Raw genomic sequence first — 20,946 nt, forward strand, 5'->3', positions numbered from 1 at the left:
AACATCACAGTAAATTTAGAAGTGGAATGTATGCCGAAAATGACAAAAGATTTAAGAAATTAACATGAAAGGAATCCAACTGAGACCTTTCAATGTTAAGAAGACTTCCACTGACAACTGATAAAATTCTTGTTTTGTTGATACACAACAACACTGAAGCGCCAAAGAAATTGATATAGGCATACGTATTCAAATACAGATACATTAAATAGGCAGAATACGGCGCTGCGGTCGGCAACGCTTATAGAAGACTACAAGTTGTGCAGTTGTAAGGTCGGTTACTGCTGCTACAATGGCAGGTTATCAAGATTTAAATGAGTTTGAACGTGTTACAGTCGGCGCACGAGCGATGAGACACAGCATCTCCGAGGTAGCGACAAAGTGAAGTGGGGATTTTTCCGTACGACCATTTCACAAGTGTACCGTGAATATCAGGAATGAGATAAAACATTAAATCTTCAACATTGCTGCGGCCGGAAAAATGATCTTGCAAGAACGGGACCAACGACGATTTCAGAGCAACCCTTCCGATAATTGCTGCAGATTTCAGTTCTCAGCCATCAAGAAGTCTCAGCATGAGAACCATTCACCGAAACATCATCGGTATGGGGTTTTGGAGCCGAAGAACCACTCTTGTACCCTTGACGACTGCACGACACAAAGCTTTACGCCTCGCCCAGGACCATCGTCACCGGCAATGGACTGTTGATGACTGGAAACATGTTGCCTAGTCGGACGAGTCTCGTTTCAAATTGTATCGAGCGGATGGACGTGTACGGGCATGGAGACAACCTTGTGAATCCGTGGACATTGCATGTTGGCAGAGGATTGTTAAAGCTGGTGGAGGCTCTGTAATGGTGTGGGGCGTGTGCAATTGGAGTGATATAGGACCCCTGATACGTCTAGATAAGACTCTGACAGTTGAAACGTACGTAAGCATCCTGCCTGATCTCCTGCATCCAATCATGTAAATTGAGCATCCGATGGACTTGGGCAATTCCATAAACACAATGCGACACCCACGAGTCCAAAATTGGTACATACTAGCTCCAGGAACACTCTTCCGTGTTTGAACACTTTCGCTGAGCACCAAACTCCCTACACAAGAACTTAAATGAGCATATCTTGAATGCCTTGCTACATGCTGTTCAGAAGAGATCTTCACCCCCTCGTACTCCTGCGGATTTTTGGACAGACCTACAGGATTCATGGCGTCATTCCCTCCAGCACTACTTCAGACATTAGTCGAGTACATACCATATCGTGTTGCGGGACCTTTGCGTGCTCGTGGGGACCCTACACGATATTAGGCAGGTGTACCAGTTTCTTTGGGTCTTTAGTGTAGTTTCACGGCCCATTGTCGTATCATCAGATGCAACCTACAGTAGAATGACAATGACATATATTATGGATATTAAAATTAGTGAAAGTGATATCTGAAGTATACTCACAGTGATACAATGTTATAGGTGTACCCATCGCTCCAGTCAAGATACATTATTCAGTGAATACTGTGTACTTTATATTACCAAACGAAGGCAGACAAAAACGTTATTCATTAATATTATAAAAACTGTTGGTGAATGGATCATACATTTGAAGACACCTGTTTTAAAATTTTCCTGCATGTAAAAGAAGAAAACATACTTTATGGTGAGGGGACGCTATTTTTTTAAAGCCGGATTAACAATAAAAAATATTCACTACAGACACGACTAGTGGGAGCTCAATGCAGGTTACTGTGTGGAGTGGTATAACGTGGCACTTTCTTACCAGTGTGGCGGCAGGACAAGCCTGTGCTAGCAAGTGTGATAGCAGCCTGCAGAAGCGACTTAGAAGGACTCACAGGTTGTCGGAGCAGAGACGGTCTTGTTGACGGTCGGAAGTTACGTACTCAATGACTAGGAGCCCCATTACACACCATAATAACACTGATTTTTTACATGCTAATATGTAATCGTACAAGTAATCCAGTTTAGCCAGAATGCTATGGTCCTTTAATGATAACTGATTATTCAACGTGAACTGTGCTTTTTCTTTTTTGTATCTATAATTTCTAGTTCCTCTAATATATTCAAAATACATTTTTTTCTTTTTATGGAGTATTTTTAAACTTTCTGACGGGTTTGTAATGCTGTGACCGCTTCGCGTGCGTTGTTGATGCAGATTCGGTTTCTTTTAAGTTAGTGTGCTCTTTCGATCTTTTTTGAAATGACATACCACTTTGTCCCACATATTTCTTAGGGCGATCATTGCATGTACTGAAGTACACACTCGCTTCATTATATTTGTTTACCACAGCTTTTTCGTTACGGCTGAGTCTACTACCTAAATCCGAAGAATTGAAATATGCTGGAATGACGTTTTTAGCTCTCATACACTTGCATTATGCGCCGACTAGGCATGTTAGAAGTGACTACGTTTTATTACTAATATGGTTTTTTTGAAAAAAAGTATTGGCGTCCTCTCAACGTAAAATATTTTATTCTTTTAGATGCAGGCAAATTTTAAAAGAAGGGCCGGCCGGAGTAGCCGTGCGGTTCTAGGCGCTACAGTCTGGAACCGCGAGACCGCTACGGTCGCAGGTTCGAATCTTGCCTCGAGCATGAATGTGTATGATGTCCCTTAGGTTAGTTAGGTTTAAGTAGTTCTACATTCTAGGGGACTGATGACCTCAGAAGTTGAGTCCCATAGTGCTCAGAGCCATTTGAACCATTTTTTTTAAAGGAAGGGTCTATAATCATATGATCCATCCACCAGCAGTTTTTATGAATGTAATATATCGTTCGCCAGTATAAAGTAGACCACAATCACTTAATAATATATCTTAAATAGGAGCGATGGATTTAGCTAAATTTTGATATCCACAAAGTAGAGGCACTGTGTATTGCTCTTTTATAATGCAGCTTGCACCAGATGAGGTGACTTTAGGCCCCGAAACCAGTAACACAAGAACCATACCAGTTGTCAGCGAAGTCTTTTTAACACCAAGCCTATTAACATCTGCGAATGCCCAGAATATAAAATACTTTGTACGTTAAGTACACTTTCATCGGTACTGAATACGACGTAAGTTAAGTCTACATAGCGGATCTGCTTTGAGGATCCCTTGTCTGCCACTACAGCTTCCAGGTACCTGTCTACATTTGAAAATCTTGATTGCAAGCAATGGTAAGTGACAGGCAGCTTGTTTTCACAAAATTCACAGTAAAGATTCAATAACATCTCATAAATAACATATTTCAATTACATGACATGTGATTTTATTTTTCACGGAAGTCAATGTTTTAAAGTATGAGTGCTTTTTTTCTTGCAGTTTCAAGTTGGTCGCGTAATGGAAACTACAGTAGAAAAGTTTTATTTTCAACATTTAGTTACTCATTTGAGGTCCTTCTCTACATAGTCGCCGCTCCTCCGACACACACATTTGTCATGTTGTGGAACCAACTTTCTAAAACACTCGTCGTAGAAGGCAGCTACCTGTGATTTCTGTAACTTTCTTATGCTGGTTTGCAGCTCGTTGTCTATGGGAAACTACTGTACTCATAGCCGGCGGCTCATGTGGTATTGTGGGTGATCAAACATTCCCTATCGAATAGGCTGCAGGAGGCGTCTTCGTTGCAGCTACAGTGTATGCGTGAATGTCATGAAGGAGAAAACGCATTACAGTTATGTGGACCACATGGAACCAGGCGAAAGCCCTCACCAGGACTTCACACTTGACAAGAGATACCACGCTTCAAGTGCGCAGTGTGTGCTCAGAACTAAACTGCACGACGCGACACGATAGACAGACATACAAGAGACACTGTACAAACACATCGGCGGAAACTGATCTGAGATTGAAAAAATTAGTCGTCGTATATCTACAGAAACGATAGTTTTTGTGGTAAATCATATCCAATATGTAATTCATAAAAATTCGTCATTGGATACTTAACATTGTTTAAGCGCAGTCTGAGTGTACTTAGCACGGATTTGCATTAACTTACCACTGTTTCTTTCTGGGTGAATTAAGGAAACATTACAGCGAAATATCTCATAAAACCAAGTTTAAAAGGTCAGAATTGGTTCAGATTTTGATACTAATTTTTGCATTACCAATTTTTTGCAATAATGAAGTACAATAATCTCTAAAATTAACTTTATAAATGAGTCAAGTAAAAAAAATATTACTCTAAGGCGCTGCAGTCATGGGACTGTGCTGCTGGTCCCGGTGGAGATCCGAGTCCTCCCTCGGGCATGGGTGCGTGTGTTTGTCCTTAGGATAATTTAGGTTAAGTAGTGTTTAATCTTAGGGACTGATGACCTTAGCAGTTAAGTCCCATAAGATTTCACACACATTTGAACATTTTTTGAAAAAATTATTTCTGCAGCTACCTTACTACGGGGCGCGAACAATCTTAAGGCTGTCCCTTAATGTTTCTACCGTCACTTTGTCATCTAAATTAAGGTAAAGGACACCAATTAAACGTCGTTTACTTGCTACAATAAACATTCGGATTTATCTGACTAGCAACAAATCTTTTAGTGCATTTACGCTCCGTAACACATTCAGGATCCGTATCAGATTCGTAATTATCCACACCATCCTCCGATTTATACAAATCGTCCCTGAAAAGCATTTTTCTGGTACGAATACGGCACTTATTGCTACTATTGACAGCCATGCTTTTGGCGCTGTTTACATGCTCCCATTATGACAAAATTGTGAGTAGCGAGAATCTGAAATTAATTATGTAACTTCTACTTAACAGTTTATCATGGAGCTAAAAGCTAATATGAAGGAAGTTTATTATTTGCGATGTTTCACACGCAATAGCTCTGTTTCTCATGGACATCCTTTACCATTCTTTCATTCGTAGTGGGCTAGCATGTTGTGTGAGAATCCTGCTTGCAGCTTACCGTATCCAAGAGAAATTCTGAAACCCCGAAAATGTCCACCTACCTGGAGTCCACAAGTTATGTTCTCGTCCCTGCAGAGAAGCGGCACCTACATTATGAATCCACTGTTCTTGCAATGAGGTTACTGGCATACGATCATTCGATTACTACACTATTAAATGAAAATCCAAAAGCTTATCAGGATGACAAACGCTTCTTATTCACCTTTAACAGAAAATTCTAGAAATAGGTCACCTAAACTACACTCCTGGAAATGGAAAAAAGAACACATTGACACCGGTGTGTCAGACCCACCATACTTGCTCCGGACACTGCGAGAGGGCTGTACAAGCAATGATCACACGCACGGCACAGCGGACACACCAGGAACCGCGGTGTTGGCCGTCGAATGGCGCTAGCTGCGCAGCATTTGTGCACCGCCGCCGTCAGTGTCAGCCAGTTTGCCGTGGCATACGGAGCTCCATCGCAGTCTTTAACACTGGTAGCATGCCGCGACAGCGTGGACGTGAACCGTATGTGCAGTTGACGGACTTTGAGCGAGGGCGTATAGTGGGCATGCGGGAGGCCGGGTGGACGTACCGCCGAATTGCTCAACACGTGGGGCGTGAGGTCTCCACAGTACATCGATGTTGTCGCCAGTGGTCGGCGGAAGGTGCACGTGCCCGTCGACCTGGGACCGGACCGCAGCGACGCACGGATGCACGCCAAGACCGTAGGATCCTACGCAGTGCCGTAGGGGATATCGGCGAGAACCATTCGCAACCGTCTCCATGAAGCTGGGCTACGGTCCCGCACACCGTTAGGCCGTCTTCCGCTCACGCCCCAACATCGTGCAGCCCGCCTCCAGTGGTGTCGCGACAGGCGTGAATGGAGGGACGAATGGAGACGTGTCGTCTTCAGCGATGAGAGTCGCTTCTGCCTTGGTGCCAATGATGGTCGTATGCGTGTTTGGCGCCGTGCAGGTGAGCGCCACAATCAGGACTGCATACGACCGAGGCACACAGGGCCAACACCCGGCATCATGGTGTGGGGAGCGATCTCCTACACTGGCCGTACACCACTGGTGATCGTCGAGGGGACACTGAATAGTGCACGGTACATCCAAACCGTCATCGAACCCATCGTTCTACTATTCCTAGACCGGCAAGGGAACTTGCTGTTCCAACAGGACAATGCAAGTCCGCATGTATCCCGTGCCACCCAACGTGCTCTAGAAGGTGTAAGTCAACTACCCTGGCCAGCAAGATCTCCGGAGCTGTCCCCCATTGAGCATGTTTGGGACTGGATGAAGCGTCGTCTCACGCGGTCTGCACGTCCAGCACGAACGCTGGTCCAACTGAGGCGCCAGGTGGAAATGGCATGGCAAGCCGTTCCACAGGACTACATCCAGCATCTCTACGATCGTCTCCATGGGAGAATAGCAGCCGGCATTGCTGCGAAAGGTGGATATACACTGTACTAGTGCCGACATTGTGCATGCTCTGTTGCCTGTGTCTATGTGCCTGTGGTTCTGTCAGTGTGATCATGTGATGTATCTGACCCCAGGAATGTGTCAATAAAGTTTCCCCTTCCTGGGACAATGAATTCACGGTGTTCTTATTTCAATTTCCAGGAGTGTATATGGCAACAAACATAAGCTTACAGAAGTCACTCATGGCGTAACTAATTATCAATATACTTCATAAATATAATGCTTTATATGATAATTGAAGATGGAGGGGGGTAGAAAGGAAAGAAAAGGGATGACTGGTGTCACTTGCATCAGGACATCACGTAGAGTCAGCGTCGGCCAAAGAAAATGTGTGCCCAACCAGGATTCGGAACCCGGGTCTCCTGCTAACTAGGCAGCTACATTCATCACTTCGTCACCCGAACACAGTGTTTATCTCAACTGAGCGCATTATGTCAGCACGCCTCTCGGCCGGTGCACACTCCCGTCCAGCACCACGTATATGCAGTCCCTGTCCATGTCTTCCACGCTCGCTTCTCAGAGATTCCCGCCGGCGGTCGGACGTAATTGTGCACCCGCACTGAAGGAGGTGGGCCCATTCCCCATCTACGTGAATCAATTACATGAATGCTTGGTGTCTCTTCTTTGGGAAGAAAGAACAGAAACCGCGCATTCATATAAATATAATCCCAGTAAATCTATAATCATTGCAGAAATGGTGGTCGCACATTGAATTACACATCGTCAGCTTTATCTCCGTCTCTCTGCCTTGCACAGGGATTCTCCATATTATGACTGTAGCATGTGACCCTCCTTAAGACTGACTTGGGATAGCACGAACGCAGTTCACTTGAGTGCTCATTCGGTGGAAATCCGATGATTCATGAACTGATTCTGTTGTATATCTTTGTTCAGACGTTACTCAAAATCGATAATGAAATGAAATCTTAGTAAGCGTAAGTTATTATTGAGAGGATTTGTCCTTTGATTATCAACAAAATATGAATTATACCTTAATAAATATTAATAACTGGAAATGCGACTATTGGTGCGCTGGTCCGAAGCTAATCCCACCATTTTGTATGGTGGCAGCCAATCACATTACAATGTTATTAAGTAGGCGCAATTCCTCACGAAAGGTCTACTTGCTGTACCATCTGATGTTCGTACCTCACTCAGCTTTTTGACATCATGCATATACTCTCAACTAAGATGTGAAGTCTGAAAACAAATCTTATGTCTCCCAGGGCCAGAAATGTTATAAGGTACAGTCCAATAAGTACAGACTATGACCGGAAGCTAAATGGAAGAGAAAAACGGAAATTTGTCACTTTTAAAATATTTGTGTGTTCATAGTTTCGGAGCTTTTTCAGGCTCATCCTAAGACGGGACATGCAGCATTCTCGTTTGTTTTTTTTGTTTTTTTTCGCAGCTTTATGTTGGGTACCGATCAGCTGGAGAGCGTATGCTGGATGCTGACCAATTTCTGATGACAAACCAGTATTTGTATTTATAGAAAAAAGTGATTAGGCTGTGGCCAGTACTTAGTGAAAATGGAAACTGGTGGATACAGACCACAATGCTACCCACACTGTCAGAGTCCAGTATTCAGCATTACGCAGCAACAATAAATATGTAACTTGGGTACCACGGAGAGGATGAACTGAAGGAATACTCTTACCGTGGAAGCAACATACACGAAGCAAGGAAGATACAAAAAAAAACACTAGCACAGGCAAAGAGGGCATTCCTGGCCAAGAGGAGTCTGCTGCTATCAAACATCGCTAGTAATCTTAGGAAGAAATTTATGCGAATGCTCATTTGGAGTACATAATTGTCCTGGAAGTGATATATAGACTGTGGCAGAATCATAAAAAAAGGGAATCGAATCGCCCGACATGTGATGTTGTAAAAGGACGTTAAATAGTAGTAGACCAATGATGTAAGAAATGCGAAGGTTCTACAGGGAATCAGGGAGGAGAGGACGTGTGAAAACAGTGACAAGAATAAGGAGCTGGATGATAGCACATGTGTTAAAACATCAAGAAATAGCGTTCATGGTACTAGAGAGAGCTTCAAAGAGTAAAAACTATAGCAAAAGGCAGAGATGAGACTATCTCTAGCAAATACCTGAGGGTGTTGGGTGAAAGAAGTACTCCGCGATAAAGAAATTGACACAGGAGAGAAATTCGAGGCGACCCACATCAGACTAGTGTCAAAACTGCTCGCCTAAAAAAAATTTAAAAATTCTATTATCTTTCTTTCAATAAAATTTTTACTATCTTTGTCATCTCTGTGTTATTACGGAAGGTGTTCCCTAATATCTTTATCTTAAGACACGTCCTGTCATCCAAATAACACAAAAGTATTATTCAATGTTCTACTGGACATCGCTTGTGACTAAGGCACGAAGGTGGGCGTAAAATCAAACGTTCGAAACGCTGTTACCATGTTTTACGGCGTTAGTGAGACTGCACCACGTTAGGTGTTAAACTTGGGCTCATATCCTAAAAGTTATGAGAAGTTCCCTACCGCAGAGTTGACAGGACATGTTAGGAAGCAGCATCCTACAGGGAATAACGTACCTCACCCACACAGGCCTTGTTGGTCGATGCCAATAGGTGTTTGCCTGGGAGTTACGCATCCCACACTACTCACCTCTAGGAGAGAGTAGATATTAGTATTTGACATAAATTTCAGCTTAACCCGTTCCTAAGCAAAACAGGTCTTCACAGACGGGCAGACAGACAGACGGACAACAAAATGATCCCATAAGGTTCCATTTTTACCGAGTTACGTACGAAACCTAAAAATATATAAAATACCAACAGCAAGAAACACTTAGCTGTAGAAGAGAAATACATAAAAATCGAAAATGAATTTAAGTTTTGAGAGTTCCTTGAAAAATATTTGCCAACGGCCTTGCTGCAGTGGTAACACCGGTTCCCGTCAGATCACCGAAGTTAAGCGCTGTCGGGCTGGGCTAGCACTTGGATGGGTGACCATCGGGTCTGGCGAGTGCTGCTGGCAAGCGGAGTGCACTCTGCCCTTGTGGGGCAAACTGAGGAGCTACTTGGTTGAGAAGCACCGGCTGCGGTCTCGTAAACTGACATACGGCCGGAAGAGAGGTGTGCTGACCACATGTCCCTCCACATCCGCATCCAGTGACGCCTGTGGATTGAGGATGAGACGGCGGCCTGTCGGTACCGTTGGTCCTTCCATGGCCTGTTCGGACGAAGTTGAAAAGTATTTCTAGGCTATGGCGTTACATGGACGTGAAACGTGTACGGTACAAGGTACAAGCAGGAAGTGAATAAAAACTTTTGAATCATCTTCTGACGAAAGATTGCTGAAGATTACAGGGGTACGTCAGGTAAATCGTAAAGAGGTACTTCGTCGGACTGGGGACAAAAGAGCTTTCGGCATAACTTAACTAAAATAAGGGACAGTTTGGTAGGACATATGCTGAGGCCTTAAGCAATAGTTAATTTTACAATGGAAAGAAGTGTTAGACGACGAACAAGGTCTGAATAGAGTAATAAAGTTCAGATTCATGTTGCGTGCAGCACTTATGCAGAGATGAAGAGAGGTGAAGGACAGTGTGAGTAGCAGCGTCACACCTTTCTTCGGAATTAAGAATTAAAAAAAAAAAAAAAAAACAAGGAGTCATATGCTTACACGGCACATTGTCAGTTGCTGTTTTATTGGCCGAACAGAATGCGAACTAATATTGGAAGGCGGGAAGGCAGATTAGAGTTTGAAGCCTCAGAGACAACCGAGGTCATCGCAGACAGAACACAAGCTCTAGCTAGGAAATTTTTGGGAAGGAACAATACCTGCATCTGTCCCAAGTGTTTTAAGAAAACTACGGAAAACCAAAGTCTAGATGGCCGGACGAATATTTCACCAGTCGCCCTGCCCAACACGAGTCTACAGTGTTCCTCACGCGAGTCCATCAGTGGAAGATGAGATCTGCTACATAGTACGAAAACTGTACGTTTCGAGAGTCTCTTAAGTGTATTTCACAGTGTCGACTGGAAACGAGCCCCACCAACACGACAGCGGCCAGGAGTCATTAGAGAACTAATGCTTGGTTACGCACTTGGTTCCCGCAAACAACGAACCTCCGTAGACAGTCGGTTGGTTGGCTTGAAGCAAGCCACGTCCCCACTCTCAGTGTAGCAACCAGATAGCGATCACAGTTTTCTTCATTTACATGAAACATGACTCTACCTAGGCTGTTTTACGTTCCTTTAGCTAACCGCCAAGCGTAATATGTTTCGGGCGTTACGCCCACTGTCAAGCACATTTGCCGGAACAGGAGGACTTATGCAACGTGACCGTCACTTGTAGCTGTTTAATAAAATAACAATGATGACATACATAAGGAGTCAACCATATCTCGATACAGCCTGCGTCAGTTGTGATATACTCTAATGTCGTAGAGTTAGTACAGGTTGTTTCACAGTGTTTGGACGATATCAAAGGAGGATAACGAGTGCTAAAAACAAAATAAGGGGACGTTGGCGACGTCTCTTAGTAGTGCGGAGTGTGAAGTGTCATCCCATATACAGGTATTACTGATGGAAGCAATATCGTACTTTCTCATTGGTGTGCTTCTTTCCCTACAGTGATTCTCTCGTGCGCGAGCTACGTGCCTTCTGTAAGGATTTCAAGACTCAGCGATAGCCAGTTCCTGCTCGTGGAATAATATTGAACTGGATAAGAAACTTCCACGAACTGCCAGTGCACCGAAACCACAGTCAACCGGCCTTCTGAAAACCGAACTCTCGAGAACATCACATGTGTGAATAACAGTTTACAGGCAAGTCCTCGTCGTTAGCTACGAAAACGTGCCCAAACAAGACATTCCACAGGTCCGACAAACTCTTTCAAGTTCTCCGTAAGACTTTTGGCAACTGCATTATTTCCAAACGTGCTTGTGTCGAATGGGCGCCACGTTAACGTCATTTAACTTTGCCAGATATTTACATGTGGGGTTGTTTGAAGGCAAGAGTGTAGTCCAGACGGCCGAGAAGCTCGCAACAGTTAAAACATCGAATTTATGATGAATTTTCCAGAATACCTCCATCAGTTACGAATGATTTGCTCAAACACTGGATGAAAAGCCCCGAGTATTGTGTAGCGTCGAATGGCCGTCCTTTGCCCGACGTAGTATTTCATAAGTAAACTTGAATAAATGTTGTAATTACCTTGTGTAAAATGTTTCATGATCAGTTTGTGTATTATTCAAATTTGAAATCGTCAAAACTCTGTGAAACACGCTATATACCTCAAAGAGTTTATGCAAAGGTAGTACCTCTGCACGTCTAGTAGCTCTATGATACAGTATTTGTGACGGCTGTTGCTGAGGTTTGTGAAACACATCCTTTGTTTGTACCTCAAAGCGTTTATGCCAAGAAAGTACCGCTGCATGGCTAGCTGCTTGTAACACAGTATTTCTGTCCCCCAGAACATGCAGTATTGTGGACGTAATGCATGCACACCTGCAATTGTCTTGACAGTCTATTGTGACCAGGAAACTAATACTTAACTTCGATGTGTATTGAGGTACATACAAAGATGAGATGCTTAGTCTCGAAATCGATCGTGGCATGAACAAGTTACAAAACCATCCTTGCTCCCTAGGCTACTTCATTTATTGTTGCAATAAATTATTTAGCATGTCTGTTTCTCTAACTAGGTTATGAGCTCCTCTTGAAAATTATACCTAATTGATCCAAATGCAAGTCCACCACAAGCGTAAGGTGAATTTATTGACACTCTGTATTACTTGTTACACCTAGCAGAATCTTACAGTGGTTGAGGTGACAAAGTGGTGAAGACGCCGGACTCCTTCGCAGAAGAAGTGGGCTTCGATCCCTGCCTGACCAGCAACATTTAGGCTCCCTCTTAATATCCTCATCGTCAACGATCAATAATCCCAAAACTTCCTCCCTTCCTTTCAGAAATATGTAACTCGGGTTGCAAAAAAACTGTAACCATTATTTTTACACTTCTCTTTGCTCACCTTTTCCTTCAGAGGAACGGAGATATAAATTTCGCGATCGCGAATAACAAAAGGGCAGATGCGACGGGCGGCTACGTATTGAAAAGCTAATTACTGTGGCCTCCCGTGATTGATGGCCGCGTTGATTAACAGTGAATGATAAATGGCAGTCTCAGAAGCTCGCTGCAAAACCAAGTGGGAATAATTAAACACAGACGCCAGATGATAAATCCGTCCCACTCCATCACACTTAGGTAAACTCAGTTCCACATAGCTCTCTGCTCGGTATATCGGAATGCAAAGTGATCGCAAAGCGAATGCAAGACCTTCTTAGGACTCTGACAGCGACGTCGGATGAAGAAACAGCATTGCCTTCTACACGGCGTTTTGAAACCTTTTGCTTGACACTTTCGGAAGGCGCTGTTTAGTACAGAAAAAAGCTAAACTCTACCACTCGCGTCTGGTTGTAGGTGCCAAGAGATAAAAGTTAACCGGAAAGAAACACATTGTTTACTGTTGTTGAATATAATAATACACTACTGGCCATTAAAATTGCTACACCACGAAGATGACGTGCTACAGACGCGAAATTTAACCGACAGGAAGAAGATTCTGTGAAATGCAAATGATTAGCTTTTCATAGCATTCACACAAGGTTCTACATCTATATTTACATCTACATTTATACTCCGCAAGCCACCCAACGATATGTGGCGGAGGCCACTTTACGTGCCATTGTCATTACCTCCATTTTCTGTTCCAGTCGCGTATGGTTCGCGGGAAGAACGACTGTCTGAAAGCCTCCGTGCGCGTTCAAATCTCTCTAATTTTACATTCGTGATCTCGTCGGGAGGTATAAGTAGGGGGAAACAATATATTCGATACCTCATCCAGAAACGCACCCTCTCGAAACCTGGCGAGCAAGCTACACCGCGATGCAGAGCGCCTCTCTTGCAGAGTCTGCCACTTGAGTTTGCTAAACATCTCCGTAACGCTATCACGCGCCGCTCTTCTTTGGATCTTCTATATCTCCTCCGTCAACCCGATCTGATACGGATCCCACACTGATGAGCAATACTCAATTATAGGTCGAACGAGTGTTTTGTAAGCCACCTCCTTTGTTGATGGACTACATTTTCTAAGGACTCTCCCAATGAATCTCAACCTGGTATCCGCCTTACCAACAAGTAATTTTATATGATCATTCCACTTCAAATCGTTCTGCACGCATACTCCCAGATATTTTACAGATGTAACTGCTACCAGTGTTTGTTCCGCTATCATATAATCATACAATAAAGGATCCTTCTTTCTATGTATCGCAATACATTTCATTTGTCTATGTTAAGGTTCAGTTGCCACTCCTTGCACCAAGTGCCTATCCGTTGCAGATCTTCCTGCATTTCGCAACAATTTTCTAATGCTGCAACTTCTCTGTATACTACAGCATCATCTGCGAAAAGCCGCATGGAACTTCCGACACCTACAACGTGCTGACATGAGGAAAGTTTCCAACCGATTTCTCATACACAAACTGCTGTTGACCGGCGTTGCCTGGTGAAACATTGTTGTGATGCCTCGTGTAAGGAGGAGGAATGCGTACCATCACGTTTCCGACTTTGATAAAGGTCGGATTGTAGCCTAGCGCGATTTCGGTTTATCGTATCGCGACATTGTTGCTCGCTTTGGTCGAGATCCAATGACTGTTAGCAGGATATGGAATCGGTGGGCTCAGGAGGGTAATATATGGAACGCCGTGCTGGATACCAACGGCCGCGTATCACTAGCAGTCGAAATGACAGGCATCTTGTCCGCATGGCTGTAACGGTTCGTGTAGCCACGTCTCGATTCCTGAGTCAACAGATGGAGACGTTTGCAAGACAACAACCATCTGCACGAACAGTTCGAAGGCGTTTGCAGCAGCATGGACTATCAGCTCGGAGACCATTGCTGCGGTTACCCTTGACGATGGATCATAGACAGGAGCGCGTGCGATGGTGTACTCAACGACGAACCTGGGTGCACGAATGGCAAAACATCATTTTTTCGAATGAATCCAGGTTATGTTTACCGAATCATGGTGGTCGCATCCGTGTTTGGCGACATCGCAGTGAACGCAGGTGAACACACATTGGAAGCGTTATTCGTCATCGTCATATTAGACTGAGGGCTGATAGAAAGAAAACAAAATAGTAGTCTAATTGGCACTTTTAAATCTCTACCAACAAACCAAGAGAGAAATTGTTTTTGAATCTTTCGAGCCACTTGTGTGGCTAGCAGAATCTGAGGTAACACGAATTAGAACCTTTATAAACATAAGGACATGGATATGAAAGAGTGTAACAAAGACTTCCTTGACAGAATGTAACTCAACTAAAGGAAAACTCGGACGTTGATCGTCACCGTGCACAAAATGAAACTAAAATGAAATCATACGTTCCTGTATTCCAGATGCAAGACCGTATCCTAGAAACAAAATCTTAAGAAGGGATTAGAAGTGGACTGAAAAATATCTATAATTCAAAATGTACTTAGTGGAATGAAGTGCAACACCTGCAACTGAATGGCACTGTTGTGAGAATAATGCATCAAGAACACCTTGCCTTTATCTTATTATTTGACATGGTCAAATTTGGAGGTAAGCCATCTGTTGTGATAAACTGTAGATACGTAGATAGATAGATAGATAGATAGATATCCAGCGATCACAGGCCCTGAAAACCACACGCTGCTTCCACGAACTGCCTCCATTCCTTCCTGTTTTGTGCCCAGTTCCTCCAGGTGTCTTCAGTTCCCAGGGCTATTATGTCCTTCGCCAGGTCGTCCATCCAGCGCTGCCTTGGTCGTCCAATGGGCCGTTTGGTGTTTGATTTCCGCTCTAGTGCCATCTTCGCCTGTTTTCCATCTGGCATACGGGCTACATGGCCCACCCATTGTACTCCTTTTTGGGATAGTTGGTTGTCGCATCAGAAGGTAGATTTCGTCATTTTTCCTCCTCCATTCTTCGCTATCTAAAACTGGTCCCCATATCTTCCTTATTACTCTCCTTTCAAATATTAATAGTTTTTCCTTTTCTCGCTTAGTCATGCTCCATGTTTTTGAACCGTACATTACTGCTTGGCATGTCACCGTGTTGTAGATTTTCATCTTAGTGTTCAATGATTTCGATTTACAACCAAGCGTCTCTTTGACGGAATGCATGCATTTAATTCCCACTGCTGATCTTTCCTTGATGTCCATTTTTATGTTGTCGCCCTCGGTGAACCAAGATCCCAAATATTTGAACTGGTGCACTCTCTTGAACCTCTTGCCATCTATCTCAAGAAATTATTCCTGCTCTTGTCTTCTCCCTAATTGCATGAACTCTGTTTTGTCTCGATTCACTTTGAGCCCTACCTTCTGTGCATAATTGTCCATTTTCTGGTACATTCCTTTCAACTCGTGCTTTGATTCACTTAGTAGTACTGTGTCATCTCCATATGCGAGACAATTGAAGTTACCGTCCATCTCTACTCCAGCCCACTCCTGTTGCCTACACTCTTTTATTACTTTCTCTAAGATGACATTGAACAGAACACATGAGAGATCATCCCCTTGTCTGAGGCCTGTCTTAATCTCTAATATTTCTGATGTTGTTCCTCGGAAACGTACTGCTGCCTTTGACCCTTCCATAAAAGCTTGCACCATTCTCACTAGCTTCTCAGGGATTCTGAAGTCACGCATTGCATTGTATAGGCTGTTCCTGTGGATGTTTCCTCAGGGATTCTGAAGTCACGCATTGTATTGTATAGGCTGTTCCTGTGGATGCTATCATATGCACGTCGAAAATCGACGAACAGGCTGTAGATATCTTTATCATATTGCCAGTGTTTTTTAGACAATTTTCATAGTGTGAAAGTGTGATCTATTGTCAATCGGTTTGGTCGAGCCAGCTTGGTACTCCTGTATGTTGTTCTCTATGAATGGTTGCAATTTTCGGAGGATGATGATGGACAGCACCTTATACGTTACATTCAACAAGCTGATTCCTCTGTAGTTACCGCATTCCATTTTGCTTCCCTACTTGTTTATTGGGCATATTATAGCCAATTTGCATTCTTCTGGTAGTGTCTTCTTCTCCCATATCAACTGGATCAGTTTATATATCTCTAAATGTAAGCTCTCACCTCCCTCCTTGTTTAATTTTGATGTTATTCTATCCTCCCCTGGGGCTTCGTTGTTTCTGAGTCCTTTGATTGCGATCTTCACGTCTTTTTCACTAACTTCCTATTCTTCTTCATCTTTCCTTTCCTCTGTAGTGTTTGCAGGTAATATCTCTTCTGGGTCTGGGCGATTCAACAGTTCTGAGAAGTATTCTTTCCATCTTTCTACAGTTGTTTCCTTGTCATTTATCAAGTTGCCGTTCTTATCTCTAATGAAAAAAGTTGGGCTCTGAAATCCACGTTTCCGTTTTTTTACATATTGGAAGAAGTGACTTGAGTTCTTATTTTGGCTCTCTGCCTCAACTTGTTCTAACAAACTGGTTAGATATATTCTCTTCTCTGCTCTTAGGATTCGCTTTGTGTCTCTTCTGATGTTGATAAAATTTTCCCTTTTCTGATCATTCTCTCTGTCAGCTAGCCACTTCTCACTCATCTTCCTTCTCTTTTCTGTAGCCTTCTGGCATTTCTCGTTGAACCATCTCCTCTTCTTCGTTATCTTATTTCTTCCCAATATCTCCTCCGCTATATAGTACCGGACTTTATTTCTTTCCACCTTTCCTCCACCTTCTCTCTTCGTTCGAGAGTCTCTATGGCCTAAAAACGGTTTTTGATTTCTATAGCATATTGTTCTTTAAAGGCACTTTCTCGTAGATTCTGAACATTCGAAGCAGATTCTAGAGTCCCCTTATGTTATGCATGTAGATGAACACGAGTTTAAACCTGCACACAATGAGGAAGTGGTCTGACGCACAGTCTGTTCCTCTATACGACCTGACGTCTATGACTCTATGGCTATAGCGCTGGTCCACCAAGAGGTGATCTATCTTGTTGGTGGTTCTTCCACCCGGTGAGCACCATGTTCCCTTATGGATTCTCTTGTATTCGAATTAAGTCGAACTTACTCTCAGGTTCTTTGAGATAGCTAAATTGATCATCCTCTGACAATTCTCATTGGTCTCATCATGAAAACTGTGCCTTCCTATAGTTGGTATGTAAAATTCTTCTTGCTCCTGCTTTTCCATTAAAATCTGCCAGCACTAACCTGATATTTCTAGTTGGTGTGTTCTCATTTGTTTGTCCTAGTTGCTCATAGAACTCTTCATTTCCTCATCTGCTTTATCCACAGTTGAGGCATGAACATTGATGAATGTGATGGCTGACACTTGACTGACCAAGTACTATGTAGGATATTCTCTTGTTAACAGCTATGAATTCCTTCACCAAATTTGTTGCTTTGTTGTGTATTACAAAACCAGTGCCGAATTCGTATTTAGTGTGTATCAATCCTCTTTGTGAGTTCCTTCCCCTAGCCATCTTGTCTCTTGTACCGCCACCAGGTCCAGTTTATATCGGTTAATTTCTGAGAGCATAATCTGGATGCTTCCTGGTCTATACAGTCTCTGAATATTCCAAGACCGAGAATTAAAATTTCTAAATCGTATACTGTTTTTTCTTTGGAGTTTTCGTATTCCATTGTATCCATCCACGTCCGAGACAAGTTTGTCTTTCGTAACAAAGAGTTTTTTACGGGAATGGGTTGTTTAGCCGGGCTTGGGACCGGCAGTGGCTGTTGCAAGGCAACTGAACCAGGTGGAGTTTTGATAAAATGTGGATTTAGAAAAACCCTTAAGAGTTAGGATCGCAAATATTACTAGTTTCAACATATCTACAAGCAACCATCAGATCATAACAAAATACACTGATTAGTGTACAACAGCAAAGGGCGGGACATATCCCATAATTAGCGTGAGAAGCATCGTTTGTTATACAGTACAAAGGAACAATGGTGTAAATTATGCCATAATAAGTGGTTGTAATATGTAATGCGCAATGACATAATAAGACAGTTTACATATGTGAAGACTGAGATAATGCTTTTCAAATTACGTTATTCTAAAGTACCTTCAGAATCAGTGATTATTATGGACTCTGAAGAATGAGATGCCTGAGTCCATAACAGTCACTGCTTCTGACGTTACTTTAGAATAACGTAATGTGACAAGTATGATTTCAGTGCCCACGTATGTTAACTCAGTGATTTTTCAGCAATGTTATTCGACTTTACTGTGTCTCTGGCTTAGATACGCGTTATCTGACAGCACGCCTTCGGTATTTATAAACCGAAGAATGCCAAACCCATGATTATAGCATTTGTAGAACTGGAAGAGAAGAGAATCGAAATTTTGCGATTTGGTGCTATAGAAAACTGTTGAAACTGAGGTGGACTGATAACGAATGAGGAGATTCTCCACAGAATCGACAAAGAAAGGAATGTATGGAAAACACGGAAAAGAAGAAGCGGCAGGATGATAGGACACGTGTTAAGCATCAGGGAATGACGTCGATGATACCAGAGGGAACTGTGAAGAGTAAAAACTATAGGGGAAGATGATAGAGAATACATCCGTTAAATAATTGAAGGCGCAACGCACACGTGCTACCCTGAAATGAGGAGGTTGGCGCAGGGGAGAAATTCGCGGCGGATCGCATCAAACCGCTTTAAAGACTTGAAGATTGAAAGCTTTTGACAGTTTTGAGTGGAATATTGTCATTAAAATTCTGAAGGTAGTAGGGAACAAACAGGAAACGAAAGGTCATCTGCAGCTTGAACAGAAACTAGACTGCTCTTGATAGAGCTGAAAGTCTTGAAATCGTACATGTTTGAGAAGGGACTGAGACAAGGTTGTTGTCTGTACCCGATGATATTCAGGCTATACATTAAGCGAGCAGTAAGAAAGGCTAAAAGCAAATTTGAAAAGAGAATTAAAATTCAAGATGAAGAACTAAAACACTGAGTCACGCCTATGACACTCCAGTTTTATCAGAGGCAGCATATCACGTGTAAGATCATATTAACAGAATAGATAGTGTCTTGAAAAGAAGGTACCAGATGAACATCAATCAAAGTAAACCAAGGGTAATGGAACGTAGCAAGATTAATTCAGTTAACGCTGATGGATTTGTGAAACGTGGGTGACAGACAGTTAAGAGAAGAGAAGCACTTGAAAATTCGTGCTACAGAAGAATACTGAAGATTTGATGGGTAGATGCATAACTGATGACGAATTACTGAATCCAGTTTGGCACAAAACAGATTTATGTCATAACTTGACCACACCTACATCGACAGGATTACTCTGCAATTCACAGTTAAGTGACTAGCAGAGGGTTCATTTAGATTATTTCTCCTCACTCTCTAAAGCCCGCTGGAAAAATTGAACACTTAAATCTCTCTGTACGAGCTCTCACTTCTCTTATTTTATTATGGTGATCATTTCTCCCAATGTAGATGGGCACCAATAAAATATTTCCAGACTCTGAGGAGAAAATTGGTACTCGAAATTTCATGAAAAGATCCGGCCACAAAGAAAATCGCCTTAGTTTTCATGACTGCCATTCCAATTCGCGTATCACATCTCTCGCATTCCCTCCTCTCTTTCGCGGTAATACATGCCCTCCTTTGGACTTTTTCGATGTCCTCCGTCAATACTACCTGATGGGGATCCCATACCGCACACCAATACTCCAGAAGTGAGCGGACAAGCATGGTGTAAAGAGACTCTTTAGTAAATCTGTTACATTTTCCAAGCGTTGTGACAGTAAATCGCAACCTTTCGTTTGACTTCCTCACAGAATTATCTATGTGATCGTTCCAGTTTAAGTTATTTGTAATCGTAATCTCTAAGTATTCCAGTTCAATTTACAGCCATTAGATTTGTTTGATTTATCGTGTAGCCAAAATTTAGAGGATTCCTTTCAGTACTCATTATTTATCGTGTAGCCAAAATTTAGAGGATTCCTTTTCAGTACTCATTTGGATGACTTCATACATTTCAATATTTACAGTTAGTAGCCACTTTTTTAGCATACAGATATCTTGTCAAAAACATTTTGCAATTGGCTTTGATCATTTGAAGACGATAAATTAAGGCATCATCTGGAAACAATCTAAGAGGACTGCTCAGATTGTCTCCTAAATCGTTTATGTACATCAGGAACAGGAGAGGCCCTAGAGCACTTCTTTCGGGATCGCCAGATATTGCTTCCGTTTTACTCGATGAGTTTCCATCAATGGCCACAAACTTTGACCTATCTGACAGGAAATTACAAATCCAATAGCACAACTCAGACAATACTCCAAAGCACGCAGTTTGCTTAGAAGTCGCTCTTGAAGAATCAATTTGGCATCCCCTCTCGATGTTAAGAATAAGGAGCTAGTTGTCATACACAATAACGATATTTTATGAATCCGCGTTTGTTATTTGTCGATAAATAAACTAAAATAATGGATTGACTAAGTGATCGTATCCAGAGGCACTGAGGAATTTTCAATTAAGTAACAGTGAATAGCTCCATCAAATCAGTGTTCCGACTGCAGA

The 20,946-nt window shown here is 42.6% G+C and overlaps 1 pseudogene; it reads left to right on the top strand.

Annotated features, from left to right (window-relative positions):
- The first annotated feature begins 9,267 nt into the window (after positions 1–9,267).
- On the top strand, positions 9,268–9,385 carry LOC126089654 (5S ribosomal RNA; annotated as a pseudogene).
- Positions 9,386–20,946: the final 11,561 nt, after the last annotated feature.

This window comes from Schistocerca cancellata, chromosome 6 (assembly GCF_023864275.1).
Source record: "Schistocerca cancellata isolate TAMUIC-IGC-003103 chromosome 6, iqSchCanc2.1, whole genome shotgun sequence".
NCBI lineage: Eukaryota > Metazoa > Arthropoda > Insecta > Orthoptera > Acrididae > Schistocerca > Schistocerca cancellata.